We start from the raw sequence: 27599 nt of genomic DNA, 5'->3' as shown, positions 1-27599 counted from the left end.
GAGTCGGGAGGAAGAAGGCAAAGCTCAGGAGGAGAGGTGGGAAGGCGGAAGGAGAAGTCCGGAGAGGAGAGAAAGGACTGAACAAAAGATATTTGGTGCAAGAGCACTGTGTTGTGTGCTGGGCTGAATTAATTAAAACATTGGTGTCTGCCTGTCTGTGTCCAGGTCTGGTCTACCACAATATATATATAAAGAGAGAGATAGAAAAAGAGTTTTATCAAGTATGATAGCGAATTTTAATTTTAAGACATAGTGGTGTGACCATTCACTTGTACACTGATGCCAAAAATGAAAATTGTAATGCTATTGCATACTCATTTGAGCATGCTGGTACCAAAAAGGCACAAATGATACTGGGAGTTTCAGAAGATGCATCCAGTAAAATGCATGCAGAAAACAGAGACACCAGAAAAGACAAAAAAGGTAGTTACAAAAAAAAAGATTAGAACTAAATTAAATTCCTTGCACAGGCAATTTAGTGAGAGGAACTGGCAAGCACCTTTTGTCAAGAACAAGATAATCTTTATCTGTGGATCTAACTGATTTGTCAGCAATTCAAATCTTTTAGTACAAAATAGATTCCTAACAGTTTATTTCAAGGACTCAGCAGGTACACAGTAATAATGCATCATTTAAATTCTAATTTGATCTTTCTTTCTTTCTTTCTTTTTGTTGCATCTTTGTTCTTTGTTGCACCTGTTCTTTTTGTGATTTTTATGATCTAAATAAGAAAAGAAGTAATAAAAAATTACACAGAGATTTTAGCAGTAGAGCTTGGCATGCACGTAGCAGTTTAGTATAAGGGTGCACATATAGTTTGACTGACATCTTCTTCTAAGGCCATTACTTGGAAACAAAAGTCCTTAAAACATGTGTGTTACTATCCTACAGAGCATGTTATAAACTGTAAAGTTAGAAAAAGAGAAGGAACTTTCTAATGTGTATGGTACAGTGTGATGCACCACTATATTTTTCCTTTCCCTTTGTTTTTTCCTGTTTGAGTTAATTTACTGTAAGTAGTCACCATGATTACTAAATTAACCACATTTGGTTCTGTTTTAAAAGACTTAGTTATAATTTGTAGGGATCTGTTTCTACATTCTCTACCTGTGTGGATTTTTCCTAAAGTACTCTAGTTTTTCTTTATTCCAAAGATGTGAGTGTTAGGTTAAGTGATACCTCTGCATTAGTTGAATATGGGTTTCTTCATGAGAGTGCCTTTCGATGGATTGGCACCCTCTCCAAGTGTGGATCCTGCCTAATGCATAGTATGGCCATTATAGACTTCTGGCTCCAGATTCTTTAAATGGATTGATTGTGTTCAATATTAATAAATAGATACATTACTCATATGCCCACAGTTCTCATTCAATTTATGGTGCCATTTGACAAAGCATAAAATTAATTTTGTCTCTTAAAGCTTATTTTGTGAAATGTGTTATCCCATGCACTGCCTTAGCTCTTTAGGTAGCTGGCATCACTCTGTGTATGCTCAAGCACATGCACTGTTTATGGAAAAGAGAAAAATGTCTAGGAAAGTGTGACAAAATATTGGCAGAAGTCTGAAGAAAAAACACTCCAAAGAAAGATTGTCCTTGTTAACTTGACTCTTGGCATGTTGGACAGAGGATTTCAGTGTTACTATAATGATTAACAGGTGGCCTCAGGTACACAATGCATCCGAATTAGTATAGCTGAGGAAAAGATGAAAATAGTTTAAAATATAATAAGCACAATGTTATAAGAACAGGGTCAAAGAAAACCGTGCTATTTGTCAAATGGACTTCAGAATTGTAGCTAACTGCTTGTTAAAGGAAAGCTTCAAAGTGAAAAGTCTGACATTGTTTACTTTGATAGAATTTTGTTCTTGCTGTGTGATTCTGAAATTTAGTTCACCTTGACAACAATTTTGTTCAAATATGATAAGATTCATTTTAGTTTTATCCAGGCGCAGTGTCAAGGTGGGCATGGGGCAGCTTGGCTTAAATAAAAGCTACTAAGTAATATATTAAAAGCTTACCATAGGCACATTTAAAAGTAAGTGTTTTCACACATTTAAAGCAAATTTACTTTTATTTAACTTAAATATATTTTACTTTGAAATTAAAGTTTTGTCTTGGGTGTGTTTTTTATTCTTTGCAGATTTTTCCCCTCAATCCCCCTCACAAATACAGTATTTCTTTGACTATTCATCCACTTAAGGCTGATTAGTCCAATCATGGTGTCACTGAGGGCTGGAGACCGATCTGGCAGGTACCAACCCACCCATGGGATGCCACTCCATTGCAGGGCACACTCAATAGTATAGAAGGGAAAAAAACAGCAAATAAGGAATTGTCAGAAGCATATAAAAATAGAGCAGAAGGAAAGCAGGGGAAGGAAAGGAAACATGCCTTTGTGTTTAGATACTGTCAGTTATTCAGACATGTATAGATTAATGTCTGTCCTGACTCTTGAAGAACTGACTGAAATTGTATACATACTGTTGGAATGTGTGTGAGTTAACTGTGTTTGGATCCATTCTGTGAAAATATCTTTAGTCCAGAATTACTTCCTACAAAAAGTAGAATTATGAACACACAAAGAGCCAATCCTCACCTAAACCTTCCCAACTAATAATGAGATGATTACACAGGTCTGTAAAATGTAAAATTAAACTCATTGCTATTTTTTGTTTTAATGCAATAAAATATACTGTATATATTTAGAATATTACCATTATGCCACATTTAAGACAAAACTGAAAAGAAATGTAATTAAAACTCAACAAATTACACAATTTATTCATGTATACAATATTGTTCTAAATAAATATGAAAATATTTAGTCAATCTAGTATTTTTAAATTTTATATTTAAAGAAAACAACAAAACATATTCATTGACATATACTAAAAGGCGTTTGTAATTTCTTTGTTTTATATGATCCAAAAAACAAAAAACAAGGTGGCCTTTTATTTGTATGCTTTCCCTGATGCATCTCTAGGAATTAGCTAGAAGTAGTCCACCACCATATACAGTGTACATTGCAACGTCCTTGGTACCTTCTTTCCATGTCCTTTATATCCCAATGAAATCTTTCCTGCTCTTCACTCACTGCTACAAGACTTTCAAGGGAAATCCAAAAAGTGAATTTTGAGACTTGTGTTTCAACACAAGTCCATAACATTAAGTAATACACTTTTCACAATTTCTTTATAATTTGTTATTGTTACCTAAAAACCTCTTTCAATGATACCCAAACCGCCTCTCATTTCAGTTCATTCATCACGTGATCAAATTCTGCATCAGAAATCAGTTTTCTAATATTAGGTAGACTCAAACTAAGCTGGAAATGTTTGGCACAAATACATAAAGCAGGCACCATCTTTTGATAGGGCTTTGACACTCTGCATCATTAAAACCAGGCTTAAAACAGAGAGGTGGTAGTAGCACTTTATTTGAATCCATCAAGCTAGGTATGATGGAGTTTTTGTTTACCTTTTTTTAGGAAAAATAACAAGATAATGTAAAAATAAATTTTGAGTATCTAAATCACGATGCCAAGAGAAACAAATCCAATATTTAAAACCATTAACAAAACCAAGATACAAATCTAAAATATTCATATTTTGAGAAGAAACCTGAGTGTTAGGAGTAACAAGTGAAATAAGACTTAATAGGAGGCCCATTGTCAAGGTGGAACCACACATACACACACACACACACAAACGCAGTGGCTCAGCACAAAGTAGAGGTTTGAACTGGCTCTGTAATGAGACCACAACTGACTGCTATAATCAACAGTAATGCATAAGGAACTGGCAGCTATTGGATGCATGTCTCCATAGGCTCAATTCTAAACTGAAACTTGGGAAAGCAATTAGCAATTCAAGGAAATTTAAGAAAGGAAAAATAAAAAGGGTGGAGCCAGAGGTGGGGCTCCAGGTCAGTTACAACATGTGCAAACTTCCATATAAAAGTTACAGTAGGGAAGAGAAATTGTTTCTATATTATACATATGCATTACCACATAACCTATGACAAAGTCAGTTTCAAATCAGTAATATATTTAGCCTGTAGTACATAAAATTTAAAAATGTTTTAATTACCAGACTGATTTACTGCTGTATGGCTGGCTACTTAATATCAGATTCTTTTAGCGTATTTGTTAATCTCATTGTGAACTGGATTGTCATTCTTAAATTTACATATATAACATACAAAATATCAGGAGAGCAACTAAAGATCACATTTTTTAATCCGTGCACAGCTACTAGCTTCAAGGGGATATTCTTCTGAGATTTATGAGTCTCTGGAACTCAGCATTTAAAGAACCATAAACAAGTCTCATGCCTACCAGTAATGTACAAGTGTTGCACACTCTGTATTCTCAGTGATAGGCTTGGGATTTCTCAGCACTGCATGAGTTATGTTGTGTCACAAATAACATTAAACATTTAATGAAAGCTTGTATGGTGCATGATTATCTTACTAGGCATACCAAAAGGTAGAAATTATATAAGGCTCCTGTGACATTAATGAGCTAAATGAGGGTTCACAGAATCATGTCATTTTCCCTTTCAATATGCCCAGGATAACTTCAGTCCTCAAAAGTATAGTGTTGAGTAACTAGTGAATGGAGAGTTTCAGTAACCATAAATGTAACAAAGATCAAAAGAGAGCACCCAGCATACATCACATTTAAAACCAAATGCAGAGTCTCACTTGCTGTTATGTTAAATAAGGCTACATGAATGTGGTGTTGTCTAAAATGGATTGACATGTCATCTGGAGGATGCTGTTGGGTCTCTGTTTCCCTGGACTACATTAAGATTCTCAATTCAGAAAAGCCAGTCAAGAACTGTATAAATAAAAGCAACTCTTTCCACATCTTTTAAAAGTTGTTTTTAAAAAAATTGTTTGCCCTAAGAATTTAAATGATGACAGGTTTTTCCTTGGGCTTGGAAGATTTTGTAACTCCTTCATAAATAATGAAAGAATAGTTTTTTTTTTTCTTTAAGCAGTGGATTTTGTGCGCTTTTTTGTAAAGTGACTGATATAATAATATCAGAGGTTGAAGATCAATGACTGTCCCAGACTGACAACTTTGATGCAGTTACAAAAACAACAGGCACCCACTACTCTCAGGTTCACTTATTCTGTCCTGGGACAGTTCCTGTTGTTGTATTCAGAGCTAAAGCAAAATGTCTTAGGTCCTTCTGAGCATTTACTTTATAATCGTGCCTCTATTTATTCATTATGAATAATGACTGACAAAAAGGTTATGCCTTTAAAAGAAAAAATATTGTAAACAATGAACAAAAGGTACACTTTTCCTTACATTTAAACATTTCCAAATCTAAATTCACCCAGTAAAAATGAGTTTGGTTGTATAAGGAAAATGTTCTTTTCAGTGTAACCACAGCTTCACTTGCCCATCTTGTCCAGCAAATCTACTATTGAAATGATAAGATCAAATAACTCATTAACTGTAATATTTTTATAAGATGCTCATATTCAATGATAAGATGTTTTGCAAAGGACTTTGAATCTATTTGGATATGTTGGTGCCTTTCCATATACAGTATACAAAGCATAGAGGTTAAGATGGGAAATGTTATCTCTTTATTTTGATTGGTTTAAAATGTGTATTTTACAGATATGTTATGCAAAGAATTGCAGCCTTGATAAATACAGGCAATTCCATATTTGTTAGCATTTGCCATTGACAGATCACAGATCACAATCTCAGGCACTCCATTAGACTCTTTTCAAATCCATACATACTCTTCTTCATATATTGGACTAAGGCTCTTTTTTAAATACTTCTATCTCCACTTAAAAGTCAATTTACATGAAAACCCCTTTTTCACGCTCCTTATTATTTGTTTAAACCATTGCAGTGGTGATCTCAGCTGTTATTTTTAAGAAAATTCCTTACCAGGTGTCATTGTGAGTATACCCTGCAAAGTACTGGTATCTAACCAGGTTTGATTCACTTGTCCAATAAAGTGATTTTGAGGTGAACATGTGCATGTACTTAGCTATAGACTGTTGTTCCTTTAAGGTGAAGTTCATTGCTTGTGACTGATGTAGCTCTTATGACCTTGTTTCTGTAAAAATATTTTCAAAAAACGTTAACAAATCAGAGTTAGGGAAAAGAAAAAAAAATGGAAAATAAAAGTTTTTTTGAAATGCTAGTGTTCCGATAGAGGGAATACACAAAATTGACATCCACTAACTTAAAAGGCAACATTTTAAATATTAAGCTTTATTAGTGCATGGGTTACATAATACAGCACAGTTAAGCTTGGCCCTGCTTACCTATTTGTACTTACCATCACATAGAGACAGTAGCACATATTAAGATCTCAAGATCTATTAAAGATTCCAAGGATTACTAAAACAACAGTGGGAGGTTAAGCCTTTAACTATCCAAAAAATAAGCAAAATATATTGAATCTTTCTGACCTTCAACGAGAAGCTTCTGTTGTTGTATGTAAATGTGTTTCATGGTAGAATTTAATAAATACTGCACTGTACTTATTATTCAAGCTCCAACTTAAAACATTCTTTGCACTAGCATATGGCAATTTATATTGTTTTTAGTGTTACAAAAAAGTTGGAATCTTCTTCTTCTTCTTTTGGCTGCTCCTGTTAGGGGTCGCCACAGCAGATCATCTTCTTCCATATCTTTCTGTCCTTTGTATCTTGTTCTGTTACACCCATCACCTGCATATCCTCTCTCACCACATCCATAAACCTCTTAGGCCTTCCTCATTTTCTCTTGCCTGGCAGCTCTATCCTTAGCATCCTTCTCCCAATATACTCAGCATCTCTCCTCTGCACATGTCCAAACCAAAGCAATCTCACCTCTCTCTTTGTCTCCCAACCATCCAACTTGAGCTGATCCTCTAATGTATTAATTTCTAATCCTGTCCATCGTCGTCACACCCAGTGCAAATCTTAGCATCCTTAACTCTGCTACGTGCAGCTCTGTCTCCTGCTTTCTGGTCAGTGCCACCGTCTCCACCCCATATAACATAACTGGTCTCACTACCATCCTGTAGACCTTCCCTTTCACTCTTGCTGATATCCGTCTGTAACAAATCAATTCTGACACTCTTCTCATCCCATTCCACCCTGTCTACACTCTCTTTTTCACCTCTCTTCCACAATCCCCATTACTCTGTACTGTTGATCCCAAGTATTTAAACTCATCCACCTTCGCCAACTCTACTCCTTGCATTATCACCATTCCACGGACCTCTCTCTCATTTACACACATATATTTTGTCTTATTCCTACTGACCTTCATTCCTCTCCACTCTAGAGCATATCTCCACCTCTTCAGGGTCTCCTCAACCTTCTCCCTGGTATCACTACAGATCACAATGTCATCAGCAAACATCATAGTCCACAGGGACACCTGTCTAATCTTGTTTGTCAACCTGTCCATCACCATTGCAAATAAGAAAGGGCTCAGAGCCGATCCCTGATGTAATCCCACCTCCACCTTGGATGCATCTGTTACTCCCACCGCAGACCTCACCCCGGTCACACTTCCTTCGTACATATCCTGTACAACTCTTACATACAGTACTTCTCTGCCACTCCTGAGTTCCTCATACAATACCACAACTCCTCTCAAGGCACCCTGTCATATGCTTTCTCCAGGTCCACAAAGACCTGCAACTCCTTCTGGCCTTCTTTATACATCTCCGTCAACACACTCAGAGCAAATATCGTATCTGTGGTGCTCTTTCTTGGCATGAAACCATACTGCTGCTCTCTAATCATCACCTCACTTCTTAACCTAGCTTCCACTACTCTTTTCCATAACTTCATGCTGTGGCTCATCAATTTTATCCCCCTGTAGTTACTACAGTCCTACACATCCCCATTATTCTTACACCGGTACACTTCTTCTCCACTCCTCAGACATCCTCTCACTTTCCAAGATTCCATTAAACAATCTGGTTAAAAACTCCACTGCCATCTCTCCTAAACACCTCCATGCTTCCACAGGTAAGTCATCTGGACCAACGGCTTTTCCATTCTTCATCCTGTTCATAGCTATCCTTACTTCCTCCTTGCTAATCTATTGCACTTCCTGATTCACTATCTCCACATCATCCAACCTCTTCTCACTCTCGTTCTCTGCAGTCATCAGCCTCTCAAAGTAATCTTGCCATCTGCTCAACACACTCTTCTCACTTGTGAGTATGTTTTGTCACACACATGCGCTTCGGAGGCAGTCAACAAGCCCAGAGGTGAGCAATTTATTATCGGATGGGGGGTTGTATTGTGGTACTGATGCCTCTCTCTCTGACTTTGTAGAAATAAAGAAGACAAATAATTCAAACCTACCTGCAATAATCCATATTCCTGAAAATGGCACCTCAATCACTTCCTCATCCAAGGCAGCACTTCCGGCTCCCGAGGATGACGTCACTTCCAGCTCCCGATGATGGTGTCACTTCCGATCCTCCAATGATGATGTCACTTCTGGCTCCCATTGATGACATCACTTCCCATACGACTTCACTTCATGTTTAATCATTTCCTGCAGCCATTTTCTTGTATAAAAGCCACCATTACAAATACCATGTTGTCGAATGTCTGATTTTTTCTGCATTTTTGACCAACGTTTGCTACAAAGCAATATACAGGGCAATTCCCAAACTCTTTATAATTGTCTGGTGAACGTTATTTCATCACAGTTTCGATCTTTATCCTTTATCAGCTGTGTCAGATAGGGGGCGCTGTTGTCCCCTTGAACCCTCAGATCAGATGTCAGACCCCAGATAAAAGTCCAATTATTATTTATTTTTTAATAATAATGTGCACCAAGCACACTCCACTCCACAATACTCATATAATAACCAATACAATACAATAACCAATAATCAATCCTCCTACTTCCAGACACGTTGCCACTCTTTCTCCTGACTCAGCTCGTCCATCTGTGATCTCTCACAGTCCTTAAAAGTACATGACCCGGAAGTGCTTCTGAACCCTCAATCCACGTGACTTCCTAGCACTTGCGGGTCATATCAAAATTCCTCTTCTTCATCCCGGAAGTACGTCATTTCCCCTGTTGCTCTGACGTATTTCTGGGTTTTAGGACAAATAACAGTCCCTGGGCCTCCCTGCAGCGTCCTCTGGTGGCCCCCAGGGTATCCAGCAGGGCCGTGAAGGAAAACTCCAATGTCCATGATTCCCTGCTGGCATTCGGGCCACCTCCATGCTGCAGGGAAGGCTCCATCAGGTCCTTTTCTCTCTCCTTAGTGTCCAACCTCTATCTATCTATCTATCTATCTATCTATCTATCTATCTCTCTATCTATCTATCTATCTATCTATCTATCTATCTATCTCCTTCAGATTGACTCTTCTACATAGGATGTAATCTACCTGTGTGCATCTTCCTCCACTCTTGTACTAACCCTATGTTCCTCCCTCTTCTTAAAATACATATTCACCACAGTCATGTCCATCCTTTTGGCAAAATCCACTATCCTTCTTCATTCCTTTCCTTGACATTACACCTACCCATCACCTCCTCGTCTCCTCTGTTCCCTTCACCAACATGTCCACTGAAATCTGCTCCAATCACCACTTTCTGTCCCTTGGGTACACTGTTCATCACTTCATCCAACTCACTCCAAAAATCTTCTTTCTCATCCATTGCACACCCAACTTGCGGGGCATATGCACTTACAACATTCATCATCACACCTCCTATTTCCAGCTTCATAATTTGTCTGACACTCTTTTCACCTCCAAAACACTCTTGACATATTGTTCCTTCAGAATAACCCCTACTCAATTTCTTCTCCTATCCACATAATGATAAAACAATTTGAATCCACCTCCGATCCACCTGGCCTTACTTCCCTTCCATTTAGTCTCTTGCACACACAATATATCAACCTTCCTTCTCTCCATCATATCTGCTAACTCTCTCCCCTTACCAGTCATACCGCCAACATTCAAAGTTCCTACCCTCAGTTCAACTCTCTTTACCTTCCTCCTCTCCTCCTGCCTCCGGACACATCTCCCCCCTCTTCCTCTCCTTCTTTTTCTTCTTCTTCTGCCAACAGTAGCCCAATTTCTGCCAGTACCCTGTTGACTAACAGCACTGGTGGCAGTCATTGTTAACCGGGGCTCGACCGATCCGGTATGGAAATTTGTATTGTTGTCCGCATATTGATTTGCCAAAATTTTACATCAGAAGCCCTTGCTGACGTAACCCTCCACTTTTATCCAGGCTTGGAACCGGCACGAAGAAACACACTGGTTTGTGCATCCCCTGTGGCTGCACAGACTCCTACTTGTTTTAGAACAAACTTATTTTTTTCTAATGTATATTGCACTGATATGGGGCAGCACGGTGGTGCAGGTTAGGTGCATTGGTGATTCTAAATTGTTCATAATGTGTGCTTGGTCTGTGTGTGTGTGTGTGTGTGTGTGCCCTGCTGTGAGCTGGCGCCCTGCCCAGGGTTTGTTTCCTGCCTTGCACCCTGTGATGGCTGGAAAAGGCTCCAGCAGACCCCCGTGACCCTGTAGTTAGAATATAGTGTGTTGGATAACGGATGGATGGATGGATGCACTGATCTATACTAATAAAAGGCAAAGCCCTCACTGACTGACTCACTCACTCATCACTAATTCTCCAACTTCCCGTGTAGGTAGAAGGCTGAAATTTGGCAGGCTCATTCCTTATAGCTTACTTACAAAAGTTGGGCAGGTTTCATTTCGAAATTCTACGCGTAATGGTCATAACTGGAACCTATTTTTCTCCATATACTGTAATGGAAGTTAGCTCGATGGCCGTGGGGGGCGGAGCTGCGTGTGACATCTTCATGCCTCCCACGTAATCACGTGAACTGACTGTGACCGCAGTACTTAGAAAAGAAGGAAGAGCTCCCAGAGAGCACTGAAGAAAAACGCAGAATACTTTATTCGCGAGATACAAATTTAATGAGAAGACGCGAGGTATAAACGAGACTTTGGATCACTTTGTAACGGAGTTAAAATTGCTGTAGCGAGAAACGTTTAAGTGCTGGGTCTTAGCTAACATTAAATAAAGCCGTGGACATCGCAACATCACACAAGAGAGCAGCTCACGTGAACTGACTGAACGCAGTACGAGTGATCACTTCCATGCATCAAACCTGTTCAAAAAACGCATTACACAATTGACAAGGTGGGAAAAGAATATGCTCCGAGCTAAACTCCACAGCTAACGCGGTCTTGCGGAAGCAACTTCGTCACGCTGCCACCAAATACTTACAGAAAAATCAACAAGTTAATACACACGCTGTCTCTAGATTTTCTCCACACTCAATGTATTCCTCGCATCCCCGTTACACCCTCTGATCTCCCATTTCAATTCAGATGCCTCCAATTTCCAGTAAGGCTCTGCTTTGCAATGAGAAGTAAGAAGTCTCAGGGACAGACCCAACAAAAGGTTGCCATTGATTTCAGGCAATATTGCTTTTCTCCTGGACAACTATACGTTGCATTCTCAAAAGTGAGCTCGCGCAGCTTCGTCATATTACAACCAGAGTGCTGAATTGACAACGTGATATATAAAGAGAATTATAATAATCGTAATAAATGAACAATAAATCAGTGGAGAACCCGTGGATAAAATAAAAAGGCAGCTTCCTTGGCAAAGCAAGGAAAAAGGATGGCTTTATATGTTGTTCATTTATAAAACAGCTGTGTAAAGGCTGCTTCACAAAAAATCAGCGGAGCGCCTTATATGAGCAGGTAGTCAGCTAAAGAAGGGAATCAATAAATATCTATAATCGTAATAAACAAACAAAAAATAGCGTACAAGCAGCAGATTAAATAAAGGCAATGGGTACCTGAACAGTAAAGTAAGTCTCGAATAACTACACAATAACTATAAGAATCGTAATAAACAAACAATAAAACAGTACAGAACCGCGAAGCAAGGAGAAACGATGGCCTTATATGGCGTTCGTTTATAAAGCAGCGGAGAAGCTGTGTGAAGGCAGCTACACAAAAAAACAGCAGAGCGCCACACTCTGAATGTATTCCTCGCATCACCGTTATACTCTCTGATCTCCCATTTCAATTCAAATGCCTCAAATTTCTAGTAAGGCTCTCCTTCGCGATGACAATTAATAAGTCTCAGGGACACACCCTACAAAAGGTTGCCATTGATTTGAGGCAACATTGCTTTCCTCCTGGACAAAACTATACGTTGCATTCTCAAAAGTAATCTCAGTGCACAGCTTGGTCATATTACAACCAGAGTGCTGAACTGACAACGTGGTATACAAAGAGATCCTTAATAGATAGTTATTGGTATATTTTCCCTCAGTTTAAAAAGGTTTTCTTTTCTTCTTAATAAAAATTTAAAAGCAGTTCTTCGTCGCTGCGAAGCGCGGGGATTTTGCTATATACAGTATATATATATATGTAGATATATATGTATGTATGTATGTGTATATATATATGTAGATATGTATATATATGTGGATATGTATATATATATGTGTGTATATATGTAGATATGTATATATATATATGTATATCTGTATATATGTGTGTGTGTGTGTATGTATGTATGTATATGTATGTGTATATATATGTTGATATGTGTATATATATATGTATATTGTGGTCCCCGGCCAGGACACACAGGAGGACCAGAGGAGGGCTTGTGCCTCCTCCAGACTGCAAGGGGGCGTCCGTCCTGGTTATGTTGGGGGCCTCGGGTACAGGGCTTGGAAGCCCAGCCCTGTAGGGACCCGTGGCCACCGCCAGGCGGCGCCCCGATGCCGGAATATCCCGTGTGGGACCCGGTCGGGGCTGGAGCCCGGCCGGGACGCCCAGGAGGACCAGAGGAGGGCTTGTGCCTCCTCCAGACCGCGAGGGGGCGTCCGTCCTGGTTATGTTGGGGGCCTCGAGGTACAGGGCTTGGAAGCCCAGCCCTGTAGGGATCTGTGGCCACCGCCAGGCGGCGCCCCGGTGCCTGAGGAACCCTGGAGCCCAGCACTTCCGCCACACCAGGAAGTGCTGGGGGGAAGACGACAGGGGACACCCGGACAGCTTCGGGTGCACAGCCGGCACTTCTGCCACACAGGGGTGTGTCCAAGGGGGAGTGCCGGGAAGCAGCTGGAGCCCATCCGGGTTCCTACTTAAGGGGCCGCCAGGAGAGAGAGGCATTGTGAGGCCTGGACATTTGGGGGAACGGTGCAGAAGGCACTGGGAAGTGCACTGAGATAAGGACTGTAAATATTGTAAATAAAAGTGTGTTGGGTGAAAAAGCGATGTCCGTCTGTCTGTGTCCGGGTCACCTTCCACAGGATTGACTTTAAAATACTGCTTATGGTTTATAAGGCCTTAAATAATCGCGCTCCATCTTATATATCGGAATGCCTAACACATTATATTCCAAATCGTAACCTTAGACCTTCAAATGAGTGTCTCCTTAGAATTCCAAAAGCTAAACTTAAAAGAAGTGGTGAGGCGGCCTTCTGCTGTTATGCACCTAAAATCTGGAATAGCCTGCCAATAGGAATTCGCCAGGCAAATACAGTAGTGCACTTTAAAACACTGCTGAAAACACATTAGTTTAACATGGTCTTCTCATAACTTCACTTTAACTTAATACTGATACTCTGTATGTTCAATTCATCACAATAACTATTCATAGTGGCTCTTAAATCCGTACTGACCCCAACTCTCTCTTCTGTTTCTTTTTCCGGTTTCTTGGCGCCACCACCACCTACTCAAAGTATCATGATGCACCAACATTGATGGACTGAAAGCCAGAAGTCTACGTGACCATCATCATCAGGTCCTTCCATGAAAACCCTAAATACAAAGAGGACTGTTTGACTTATGTTAGGTAGATTGCCCAGAGGGGACTGGGCGGTCTTGTGGTCTGGAACCCTACAGATTTTATTTTTTTTCTCCAGCTCTTGGAGTTTTTTTTGTTTTTCTGTCCACCCTGGCCATCGGACCTTACTTATTCTATGTTAATTAATGTTGACTTATGTTTATTTTTTATTGTGGCTTCTATTTTTCTATTCATTTTGTAAAGCACTTTGAGCTACATTTTTTTGTATGAATATGTGCTATATAAATAAATGTTGATTGATTGATTGATATATATGCAGATGTGTATATGTATATATATATATATATAGATATGTGTATGTGCTGATATGTGTATATGTAGATATGTTTATATGTATATATGTATATGTATATATGTTTATATGTGTGTGTGTCTCTGTGTGTGTGTGTGTATATACTGTATATATATATATATATATATATATATATATATAATTATTTATACAGAATATGACAGCAACACTCATAACAGTGACAAAACAATTACATTGACAATCATGTTACGTTATTTTTAAAATGTTTCCTTTGCTTTTTCATAACTTCTTTAACACACTACTTCTCCGCTGCAAAGCGCGGGTATTTTGCTAGTATGACATAGAATTCACCTTTCATTGTATCATGGTTCCCTTCAACTTTTTAACCAATGAAGTGAAGTTATTCGAATCACACAATACATGAGACTCAACTAATGCTATTCGCTGTATGCTTTATGAAGAAACCAAATGTTATTAGAATTGAATTGCAGACTGACTGAAATGAAGCATTTGAGTCAGATGTTTTGACAAATTGCTTGATTTTGCATGTATAAAATTCAGCAACAAAGCAATGAATTTTAAGGCTCTTTCATTTTTTCAAAAAGGATATTGTATCTCATCAAAGTCATTCCATTTATCATGTTTCTGTATTTCTGTACTCTGCCTGGCAACGATCAACTAGTATACGATTGCCTGGCAGCTAAACACCTCTCCAAAGTGTGCCTCCACTCTTCTCTGTTCTTATTCACTAAAACCTTTGTTTTTTGTGCCCTTTTGATCCTACAATAGAGCTTGCTATGTTATTCTACATGTACATAGTTCAAAGATATAGAGTATGGCAAAATAAATTGCCAATGACTTACATTTTACTCTGTGCATGCTGACAAAATGGCTCAGAAACCAAGTAGTGAAATGGATCTTTTTTTATTAATAAAATATTTATTAATAAATAAATTAGCCTTTGCTAATATTTAAATCATTGCTAAACATGGATCATGTGCATGAAAACTATCAGCAAAATTCATAGTATTGTTCAATGTTTTGATTATCATGCAGCTAGAGACAAAACTGAAGTGAAGCATTTGCAGACCCACTTCAAACCTATTAGCTTTAGCTAAAAATAAGTTTTTGAAGATTTAAATTGTACGTACTTTTAACATAGCCTTCAATTAGATGAAAAATATCACATCAACAAATGAACTTCAGATAAGGGAAACACATTTTTTCAAGTGTTCAAGAATCTTTTGGCCCACATTGTGAACCCTTTCTAAGCTAAGAAGTTGCAACAGCATTATTGAAAGAGACAAATATTATCTAGATCTGTAATTTAAGATGTGTTTCTGCATAAAAAAGAAAGCTAATTCCTTTGTGTAGGGATTCAGAGCATGCTAGCCAGCTTAAAATTTCAATAAAACCCAGAAGTGCAAATTGTGCATGCTAGAAGATGAGCAGATTTAAGCAAAAACAGAAGCTGATTCATTATTAAATTAACATTCATGGCACGACCCAGGAGACTGTGTATTTGAAAAGCTAAACAAGAGAATCAAAGAATGTTGGAATATTACTCTAACTAGAAATATAGAAGAGAACAAAAGTCAAGGAGGATTTTTGATTATAATTGACAGAGACTTCACAGTTAAGGCCAAGAATCTGTCCCTAAAATGAGCTCAGTGTGAAAGCTTGATAGATGCAAGAAATGCCTGCATGCCATGACCTTTAAGCATAGCAGGTGATACTGCCTTGAGCCAATACATGTTTGTAGCTAGCACACAAACTCTACCTTTATGTGTCATTGAATAGCTCTGGTGTTCCTACAGAGTCCAGTGGCAGTCAATGTCCTGATCTTTAAAGGTAAAGGTAAAGTAAAGGTACAGCATACAGTATATCAAAATAAGTGTTAACATATTTTGAGCCTTAGTCAGTTAGCATAGTAATCCTATATTCAAGATAGGGGTTTCTGATTTAATAATTTTAAAAGTAAATAATTGAAAATGCACAGTAATACCCTTCAATCACTATTAAATATTCAAATTTTGCTTTTGAGAATCACTGATTTTAGATTATCACTAAGAGTTTAAGGATGTTAAAGATTGCTCTTTGAGGCATACTGTCTTGAAACATTACGAGTTAGTATTAAATACTGTATGTACAATATTGTTTTAGGTGTTTTCTTTGTGGCCATTGTTACTTTGTTACTGATAAGAGGAAAGGTACAGAAAGTGGCAAAGATGACATCTTACATCTTTCTGTGACTGCTTTAACTTCCTTCCTCTTTTTGTATGTTAGGCATTTTAATAAGTGTCTTCTATAGACTCTTTTGAGAATTATTTAGTTTTAATATTTGCATTACTAGTTGTGCTATCTTTACAGAGAATTATCATTAAATTTAATAGGAATTTAGAAGTGTTTAACTATAGTTTTGCAGTAAGTCAGAGCCTGTTCTTGGACGTCCATGTTGAATGTAAATACTAATCCTTGACAGGATGCCTGTTTAATAAAGAATACACTTATGCATATCTACACTCTTTTATATGTAGATAGATCAGTTACCATTCCATGCATCTCTTTTGGGTGTAAGGGTAAACTTGAAGTACATGAAAAAAAAAACTCAGACTTGGATTTAGGCAATCATTGCCTACAATTGGAAAGTATAATACTCTATTTTTTCATTTTTCAAGAGATAATTTTACCAAAGAATTTCACAACAGAATTTCTTTGTACTTGTGAATCATTCAGCTTGAAAATGATAACAGTATTGTCTAGAAAGGATTTTAATTGGCTTGTTCTGTGTAGTCTGTGTGTATAATCAATTCATGCCTCTATGTATTGCATCTTCCTGTCATCTGTTCTTTTTCTGATACTAATAATAATTGTTAGCTTCTCTTTTGTAAATGAAGGCTCAATTCATATTTTTCTTACTTTTGTTTTCTTTGAGCATTGCTAATAGGAGCTGTATGCAAGTTACTGGGGCAAAAAGGTCTAAACTAAACATCCGCTTGTAACTGTGCAGGTTACTTCATCTTCAGCTCATTGGAAATATTTCTTATCAGCATTTGAGATCATAACCTAAACTGACGAAACTATCTGATGCCATTCAGTTTGGTTTATATTACAAATCTGTAAAGCTTGTTTAATTCAAGATTTTTCCCGGGAATGAGTTTGTTAAATTCACAGCCAAGATGAAGGAGTTATAATTCTATAACAAAAGTTTTAAATAGCTGCCAAGCACAATTATACTGTATAGTATATGCCATTGTTTAAAGATCTTGACCTTGTGCAATTTTTGGTATGGCCTGATTGCCAACATGGAATTAAAATACATACTGATCTTTCATGTTTTCGATGTTGTAAGTACAGAAATAAAAAAAGAAAACAATGCCTACTTTATTACATGTAGTGGCTCTACATTGCCAATAGGGCTTAAGTATAGAAAATGGCTATGTTATTTTGGCTTTTCAGGGATTCACTTGAGAAATGCAACGTACTGAAACAACAAATCACAATGTGCAAAAAACTGAAGGATGCAAAAGCAAATACAAAAAGAAATCAAGAAAATTATGTAAACTTGAACCAGATAAGCTGTTGTAAATTTTGAAAAGACAAGCAGCTTTCTGTACTGCTTGATTAACTTTAATTTCCTGCACAAAAATCTTAAGTGCATCATGGCATGAATGACAATTTTTTTATTGAAAGATATAATCAATAATTTATTTTGCCAAAGACAGGAAAAAAGATTACAATAATTTGCTCAGGCTTCCTTTCATCTTGCAGGTGAAAAAAGACATACATATTTAGTGCTTTCCAAAACCAAATTAGAAAAAGCAAGTAAACCAATAGGAGGAATTGGTATGTAACTAAAGCAGCAAAGGCTCCTTTGAAATTGTACCATGGTATAATGTTTCAGTTTGGTTAACCGTTTAAAGCAGTAAATGGGAAATCAAACATTAATCAACTTTTATTTATTGTGGTTTCCTGGCAACACTGTCATTGTCCAGGTAGAGCTTGCATGTTCTCCTTGTGCTGGCATTGGTTTTCTTCAGGGATCTCCAATTTTCCCTTCCTCATCCCTAATGATGTGCATATAAGGATGACTGTTGATTCCAAACTAATATTCTGTAAGTGCAATAGACTGGCACTTTGCCTTGTCCAGTGCTGCCAAGATAAGCTCTGGCCCCCATGACACAGAGTTTGACATAGCGGGTTTGAGAATGTTATATTATCTTTCTTCAGTAATTCATCCATTGAGCCATTTCCTAAACCTGCCTGAACCAATGTATTCTTGCAGGAAGCTGAAGCTTATCTTGGCAGCACGGGAACCAGTTCTGCAGGGATGCCAGTTCTTTGCAATCACACACACGCACACACATTCACCTGTACTCACAGTAGACTATCTCAGAGAGGCTTATTAGCATAAAATACACATCTTTGAGATCTTGAAACAAAACGAGAATAACTGGGGAAACACCCTCACAGACTTGGAATAAACAGATATTCACTACACAAGACAGGGATCAGGCAAGGATTCAGGTGTAGCCCACCTGCAATATTAAACACTGTCATTAAGTTATTTATCTAAGCTGTAAAAGAATCAATCAGTCATGATATGAGGGAGTCTTAAGAAGCTCATTTGTGTGATTCTGAACACTGCTGAATAAGGCGGAATTAACCATATAAAAATAAAATGGGATCAAGCTCTTTTTAAAAGGACAGTTCGCTGTTTAGTTTCTGCCATTTAGGGAAGGTGTCAATTGGGGTTCTTATTACTTATTGTTTTTTGCAATTATATTATGGACATGTTTAGTTCATAGAATCTGAACCTAGGTGGTTCACGATGTGATAATATTGCTCTCTGTTTATATTTTAAAATAATTGGGCATGTTTATTAACTTCGGCAGAATATTGCATTTATTATTGCCTTTGTATTTGACTGAATAAAAGGTGCATATAGGCCTATAGGCCAAAATGTTTAAATTTATTATACATATCAGAAAATCTTATATCATTTATTCTGACTTCAATCTGAATTAAAACTAAGAATATTTCATTTTCAGCACATAACAAAGACATTGGTATGTTGTCCAGATTTAGCAGTTTATTCAATTTTCAGTCAACAATTGAGGTTAGGATGTTTCATATTTCAGATATTGCTTACATATAGATCTATATCTATTTGAAATTCTAGGGACCATATAGGAATTATATAGAAACTTTTAACATGCTGTTTCCACAATGAATGATTAAACCAGCATTTACAAGGAAATTGTGTTCAGCACTAATGATTTCTGAAATACTTTGCATTAATTAACTTTGGTAAAGAAAAATCTTATGATGTATATTTCCTTTTTTAAGCCTGTTTTTATTTACCGATGAATATTCATTGCAGTTCAGTACATACTTACACTTCATATGGAGATAAACTTTAAGCAGTTAAGAAGGTAGCAAAAAAATGTCAAAAGGAACTGATAAAAACACCATCTGAATGATGAGGAAATGTTTTAGCTACGGTTTCTTATTTCAACACTTTCTCTTTGATCACATCGGTTTGTGAATTATAAATTTAATATTAATAAACCTTCAAAGTTTGAGAAAGTCCTAGTTTGTAGTGTAACATAGTACATGACACTGAAAATAAAATGCTTGCACATTGGACATTTCATTTTAAGTTGTACTGTTTTGAAAACCAAAACGCACCCAAACTTTTGACTTTAATCAATACACAGCATTCTCTATAGGGAATTTCTACAGCAATGATAACATTTTCATCTGTGGGAACATAAAAGATATGCAGATTATATGCAAGTATCAATACAATGTTTTACTTATGCATTCCCAAAGTGCTATACTGTAAACATTAACATTGTTACAAAGATTCCTATGCAAATACATGGTGCAAAAACCTATGACAAAATGTAGATACTAGACTTCAGTGTATCAAGAATATACTGCAACAAAAAACAGGGTAGTGCTGTACTATATTGATTAGATCACCAATCTCAATTTATAACCCTCAGCTTTTTTGCAAAGTTTTTGGCTTTTGGCCTGTACTGCACTAATTTGAAGGCCCTGTTGAGAAGAATGATTTTTGTCAGAATGGAATCAAAGTAAAATATACTGATAGGTGGGTAGAGCAATCCAAAGAAGTGTTAGCCACCTGTGCACTTACAATGATAAATCTCACATGGCAGAAATCTTTTTCCCAGGAATTATGTCAAAAGAGAACTTAGACCATAATAATCCAAATGTGTCATAAATCAGTGCCTCCTTTGAGAAAGAGCAAGGATTAGCAGTATGGAAGGTAAGAGACATTAAATTGTTATTTGCCTGTTACAAGCAGAACTAAACAAAGATGACAATATAATTTGGTAACTATATGCGTGTGTTACTATCTGCCAAACTAAAACCTTTATATACCCTCATATTGCAGATATCTAGGCTCTTCATTGCAATTTCCAACTATCAGTTGTTTCTGAAACCAGTTTGAGGACTTGAGATCATTATAAAAGAAATGTTAATAACATGCCATTCATAGTCTATCTTGTAGAACTAATAATCCTTCCTTTTCATTTTACTGTTTCACGGTATAGCAATCGCATGCTAATCAGTGCCTTGTGACAGGTCATTGTGTAATTGGATCCAAGATGATCATCCAAATATTTTACCAACCTCTTCCCTTCGTCTAGAAAAATACAGCTGCTCCTAATCATAACAATCTGCTGGGGTGACTAGGCTATTTATGGAATAATTGACTCAATTAAAATCAAAAGCTTGTCATTAATCATTGTATAGAAGACATTACTTAACCAACCATTGCTTGGCAAAATGTATACCAGTGTTCTTGAGCCAATGACATACAGAAGAGCTCACTTTGTAGCAGGACTCAAACTTCTCTATCAGCCCTCTTTGACTATGAAATGACATCTCTTGATTTCAAAATCTTCAGTATTTGTCTGAGAAACTGCACCATTTTAATTAATTCCCATAGGCACATGACTGTGGAATATACTGTAAATGATAAACAAAAAATAATTAACATTATATCTTCCTTTATAAATGGGGGCATAGAAGTAACCTAAAATAAACTATACCATCTTAAAGAATGAACGAGTACTCTGTTTATGTACATTTGATATTCTTATGCTTTTTGAGTCTTAGAAGATAGTTTAACTTTCATAACATCTTTTACATCGCTAGAAAACACAATGTACTGTACATGTGAGAATCACATTATTTTCAAAATTATAACTTATAGTTAAAATTTATAAATTAATAATCTTGTTAGTACGCAAACATTCTACAGAACAATAACCCTATTTCTCAAAATATCCCTCTGATAGACAGACAAGGATGGTTACCTAACCCCATCACATTCTAAAGCTGTGCTTTTGGGATCTATCATGCTGTCACCAAGTACACATGGAAGTCACAAGGTGTTATTCTAATAAATCACTTGGCTAGACATAACAGACGTGCAATCTGTTGAAACTGCAAGATTATAAATTGCAGGATTTCCCATCTGCACTCTCAAGGTAGTGTGCACTTTTCTGACCTTGGAGATGACAACAAGTATGTGATTCAAAAGTCAACAACTAACTGATAGACTTCTAATGCTCCTAGCTGATTATTTAAAAGCAAAAAGAAAACAGTGGTTATTAATCAAAAGATTTTGTAATACTTTCATTTTTAAAATATATAATTGTACAGAAATATTTTAATTGTACCACTGCATCCTGGCGAGAATCCGTCCAAACATGACACAGTGGTGTCAGGACAACAATGTTACCCTTAATTTCAGCAAAGCCAAGGAGCTATTAAAAGACTACTGGAAGCAGAAAGCAGGCCACACTGTCATCTATATCGGAGGGGGTGCTGTTTTGAGGGTCAGCAGTTTTACATTTCTTGGAGTGACTATCACTGATGAACTGAAGGTGTACAATAAATTTAAGCTCTTGTCAAGAAGGCTCACCAACAGGTCTACTTTGTCAGACTTTGAGGAGAACATAGATTTCTTCATCTTTTCTCACTAATTTCTACAGGTGCACAGTAGAGTCCATTCTCACTGACTGCATCACGTCCTGGAACAACATGCTTGGCACAAGAACATAAAGCACTGCAAAGGGTGGTGAAGGGCTGTTCAGAAGTTATACAACCCTCGCTGTCCTAGGAAGACACATAGGATTATTAAAGACCTCAACCATCCTGAACTGGTACTTTTCTTACTCCTCTTAGCAAATGTTACAGAAACGATCACAGTCACACCAATTTTATCCACAGGTTGTAATAACAACCACACATAATAACAACTACTATACACGTTCTTGCATCTATAGTGTATATGTTGCCTTCTACTGTATGCATTCTGTTGCATTCATTTTTTACTATGTCTTTTGTTGGTATTTTTTTACTGTAACTACAAAGTATTCTGAGAAGACATACAAGTAAGAAATTAATTGTAATGTGCCCATACGACAAACCCCTTGATCTTGATCCAATCTTCAATCTATACTAATAAAAGGCAAAGCCCTCACTGACTCACTCACTCACTCACTCATCACTAATTCTCCAACTTCCCGTGTAGGTAGAAGGCTGAAATTTGGCAGGCTTATTCCTTACAGCTTACTTACAAAAGTTAAGCAGGTTTCATTTTGAAATTCTATACATAACTGTCATAATGGTCAATAACGGTCAACAATGTCCGCCATGTTGAACTTTCTTATTTATGGCCTCATCTTCACGAAATTTGGTAGGCGGCTTCCCTGCGCTAACGGAAACCGATGTACATACTAATTTCGTTGGTATGACGCCACTGTCGGCTGCCATATTGAACTTTCCAACATCACTAATTCTCCAACTTCCCGTGTAGGTAGAAGGCTGAAATTTGGCATGCTCATTCCTTACAGCTTACTTACAAAAGTTAAGCAGGTTTCATTTCAAAATTCTACAAGTAACGGTCATAACGTTCAACAACGTCCGCCATGTTGAACTTTTTTATTTATGGCCCCATCTTCACAAAATTTGGTAAGCAGCTTCCCTCCGCTAACCAAAACCAATGTACGTACTTATTTCAGTAGTATGATGCCACTGTCGGTCGCCATATTGAACTTTTCAACAGTCTTTGTTACTTTTGGGCCCACCTTCAAGAAATTTGGTACAGGGGGTCCCAACGCTAACTGAATCCTACTTATGTACATACTGTATATACGTCCATAGCCTGCAGCTCGGTCACCGTGTGAGGCTGCGTTGGGTCCCCCATCCCAACATCTTTCACGTTGTTGGCTGCCTGCCTATATAAGGCCGTCCGTCGCTCCGGTCTCTACATTCCCTTCCTTGCTACACATAGTTATTGTGTAGGTATTTTAGACTTACTTTACATTGCTCAGGTACCCATTTCCTTTATCATACCAACAGTACCCCCATTACCATGTCTAACGAGGTGATCACCATCGATCAAAGAACTGTCACTTACTGAGTGGTTTCCATGCCCAGAGATGGCACCAACCTTTTCCATTCTCTTTGTTACATATTGTACGGCCATATCAGGCTCACTCTTGATATCCGGAGGAACATTGTGTCTTATGTATTGAATGACTGGGACAGGTTCAAGGTGTGGACCGATGACGATACAGGAGATAATTATACTACACAGGAGCACTATAAGAGTGAAATGCTTAAGCCCTTCACCTATGGTTCTGCATGTGAGTTGATGGCTGCTACTGAATTGTTCAGTTGTCGCTTTCAAGTGTACCGAAATGGCCAAATATTTTACACCTTTCGACAACCGCCAATGCCTCTTAAACATCTTAGATTCACAGGTGACGATTTCAGTAGTGGACACTTTGATGTTTATGAATGTTTAAACTCTCAAAAGCTGGATGTGAAGTTATCGATGAAACCGGTTGTATGCTTACAATGCTTGACAGATGCCGAATGTCACTTCAACACAACTCCTGCAAATACTGTCGTAATTGAAATAAACCATGAAACTCAAACCGATTATGACAGCAGCAATCCAAGCTGTGTGATTTGAAACAAGATTACTGTTCACATGGCCAACTGTAAGTTGCATGCTCAACAGTAAACTCAGCGCACAGCTTAGTCATATTACAACCGGAGGGCCGAACTCACAATGTGGTATACAAAGAGATCCTTAACAAATAATTATTGGTATATTTTTCCCTCAGTTTAAAAAGGTTTAATTTTCTTCTTAATAAAAATTTTAATGCAGTACTTCGCCGCTGCGAAGCGCGGGTATTTTGCTAGTATAACATAAAATACACTCATCCCATATCTGAGTGCATATGAATACAGTTAGCTTTCATAAATTATAGTTTTTCTCTTGTAAAGTTTTTATATAATTGAATCATCTGGTATGTTTTCAAACTTTTGATGTAAACTTTATGGAACATATTTGTTGGTATTCCTGTGCAATGTGTATGCGTTATCCTGCACTCAAAAACACAAGCTGTTTTTCTGCTGATCGTTCAATAATGTATTCAGTGAATGCTACCAGCATACGTTGTATTAAACGAAACATGCTCAGTATAGAGTTGGCTAACAAAAATAGATAAACATCTGCTTGTTTGAAAACCAACAACAGACATGTAGGTAATCAAGGCTTCCAAATATGTTTTTTTCTCTGAGGAGGTGTACTAGTAAGAAACAGATCCATTGCTTATACTAAGTTTCTTAACCAAGAATTGTATAGGAAGCTGAAACATAGTTGTTGAGACTGAGTAATTCCAGTGGACCTTAAGAATTCTTCTCAAATGAGCTTCAAAATGGACACTTTAAATAAGGAAAGGTTTTTATAATGTCTTATTCATAGAGGAGACCGGGAGGCATTCCAAAAATCCCATGCCAAAATAAAAACCTTTATGTTTATGTTTTCTGTAAATTTTAAATTTATAAAAAATACAAGATGAATAATTTAATTTATTTGGCATTACATATGATCAGTCCAGAATGGTCACAGCAGAAGAAGTGAACATAATTTTAATGCCTACCCAAATATAAATACCTACTCATCCTTATTCAGAGTAGTGATGTACAGTAAGCAAGACGTATAAAATAAATTGCTCTGTTCAGTTTCAATTGGGCCCTAGCATTACAGAAGCACATAGTGAAGGTAATAGGTTCCTGCTGGGAATAACTGCTTAAAAAATGCAAGACATGTTATAAGGTACAATATACAGTAGAAACACCACAATGGCATCTTCTCTCCTCTCAGGTTATTACTATGCTCATGGAACAAAATGGCCTCAGTGAGAGATTTTTAGCTCATTAATATTCTGCAGCAAACTTCTGCAACAATTTGTGCTATTTATTATAAGAATAATTTTCTGCAGAAAATTCATAATTGTATCAGAAGTTGTGCACTGGGTTTTGGAGTAATGTTCATATCTCTTTAGTTTATTTTTACCTATGCCAGTAACACTGTTCCCATCGCTGCATTACATTATTAAACCTTCCCATCCATTTTTGATAACCATTAACCCAGTTCAGTGCCAGGAGGAAAAAGTTTGTCTTGGAAACATTAAGGCAAAAAAAACCCTGCAGAGGGTTACTGGAAAATTCATGGTACTGGAGAGTAGAGTTGCATGTGATAATTTCACTATACTCTGTACATGTGACACCAATGACCATATAAACCTAACCTGTACATCTTTGACAAATGAATGCAAAACTGAATATCCTCAGAAACACCCATGAACACAAAGGAGGAAAACACACCAACATCCCAGAGTTAAAGCTGTTCTGTATGGAGGAATGGGTTAAAATTCCTCCAAGCCGGTGTGCAGGAATGATCAATAGTTACTGGAAACATTTAGTTGCAGTTATTGCTGCAAAAATGGGTCACACCAGATACTGAAAGCAAAGGTTTACATACTTTTGCCACTCACAAATATATACTATTTGATCATTTTCCTCAATAAATAAAAGACCAAGTATAATATTTTTGTCTCATTTGTTTAATTGGTTTCTCTTTATCTACTTTTAGGACGAGTGAAAATCTGATGATGTTTTAAGTTATATTTATGCAGAAATATAGAAAATTCTAAAGGGTTCACAAACTTTCAAGCACAACTGTATACAAAAATATTCTAATTATGGGATATGACGGCTGGAGTGTGGGAGCTTTGGGGACAAAGCTGTTGGATGGATGACATGTGTATGAGCGAATAAAGCTGCTTTTTCATTCTGACAAAGAAAAATATTCTAAATTGGTTGCATTATTGGGTATATTATGTACAATGTCTTAATTTTTTCCAAATATACATTTTAGGAATTTCTTACAATTGATCAACTTATTTCAAGTATAGCATTCCAGTTATATAAAACTGGTGTATCTTGATTTTTGCACAGAATTCATTTTTGCTCGTCAGATGTGTTCTTAGTATGATAATAAGATTCATCCACTCATTCTACAGGTCTGCAAAATTAAACTCATAAAAATTGTTTTAATTGTGAATAGTTATTTGTATTTCCATTCATGCATACAATAAAATATATAATTAGAATGTTTCCATCATGTTATATTTATTTGAAAACAAATTTAATAAAAATGTTTTCTTGTATACAATATTGTTCTAAATCAATAACACATAAAATATTTAGTCAATCTAACATTTTTATACATACACATAATGAAACCAACAATACATATTCATTCATTTACATATAACTTCTCTAGTTTTTGTCACTTCTTAAGCATTTTTGATCCAAAAATTTGTATCGTGGCCCATCATTGGTACACTCTTGTTCCAGGATGTTCATTGCACCATCAAATTCTACATCAGAAATTAGTTTTCTAATATCAGGTCCGGCAAAAAAGCCCACTGTCAATTCTTGACTGTGCTGTCCCACTCACAGAGAAAACATGGGAATGGTGGAGGTCCTGACTGATTAATCAATAGGATACACAGAACCATCTGATCTCCAAAAGTGCTAATTACTGTACTGACCCCTACTCTCTCTTCTGTTTCTTTTTTCGGTTTCTCTGTGGTGGTGGCCTGCACACCACCACCTACTCAAAGCATCAAGATGTTCCAACAATTATGGATGGATCAAAAGGCAGAAGTCTACGTGACCATCATCATCAAGTCCTTCCGTGAGAACCCTAAATCCAAAGTGGACTGTTTCATTTATGTTAGGTAGAATGCCCAGAGTGGACTGGGCAGTCTAATGGTCTGGAATCCCTGCAGATTTTATTTTTTTCTCCAGCCATCTGGAGTTTTTTTTTTTTGTTTTTTCAGTCCACCCTGGCCATTGGACCTTACTCTCATTCTGTTAATTAATGTTGACTTATTTTATTTTCTTACTGTGTCTTTTATTTTTCTATTCTTCATTATGTAAAGCACTTTGAGCTACTTTTTGTATGAAAATGTGCTATATAAATAAATGTTGTTGTTGTTATTGCAGTTAATGACTGTTAAAGAAAGTACTGTTTTGCTTTAAACATTTTT

The sequence above is a fragment of the Polypterus senegalus genome, chromosome 3, assembly GCF_016835505.1.
Source record: "Polypterus senegalus isolate Bchr_013 chromosome 3, ASM1683550v1, whole genome shotgun sequence".
Taxonomy (NCBI): domain Eukaryota; kingdom Metazoa; phylum Chordata; class Cladistia; order Polypteriformes; family Polypteridae; genus Polypterus; species Polypterus senegalus.
This window is presented reverse-complemented; position numbering follows the sequence as displayed.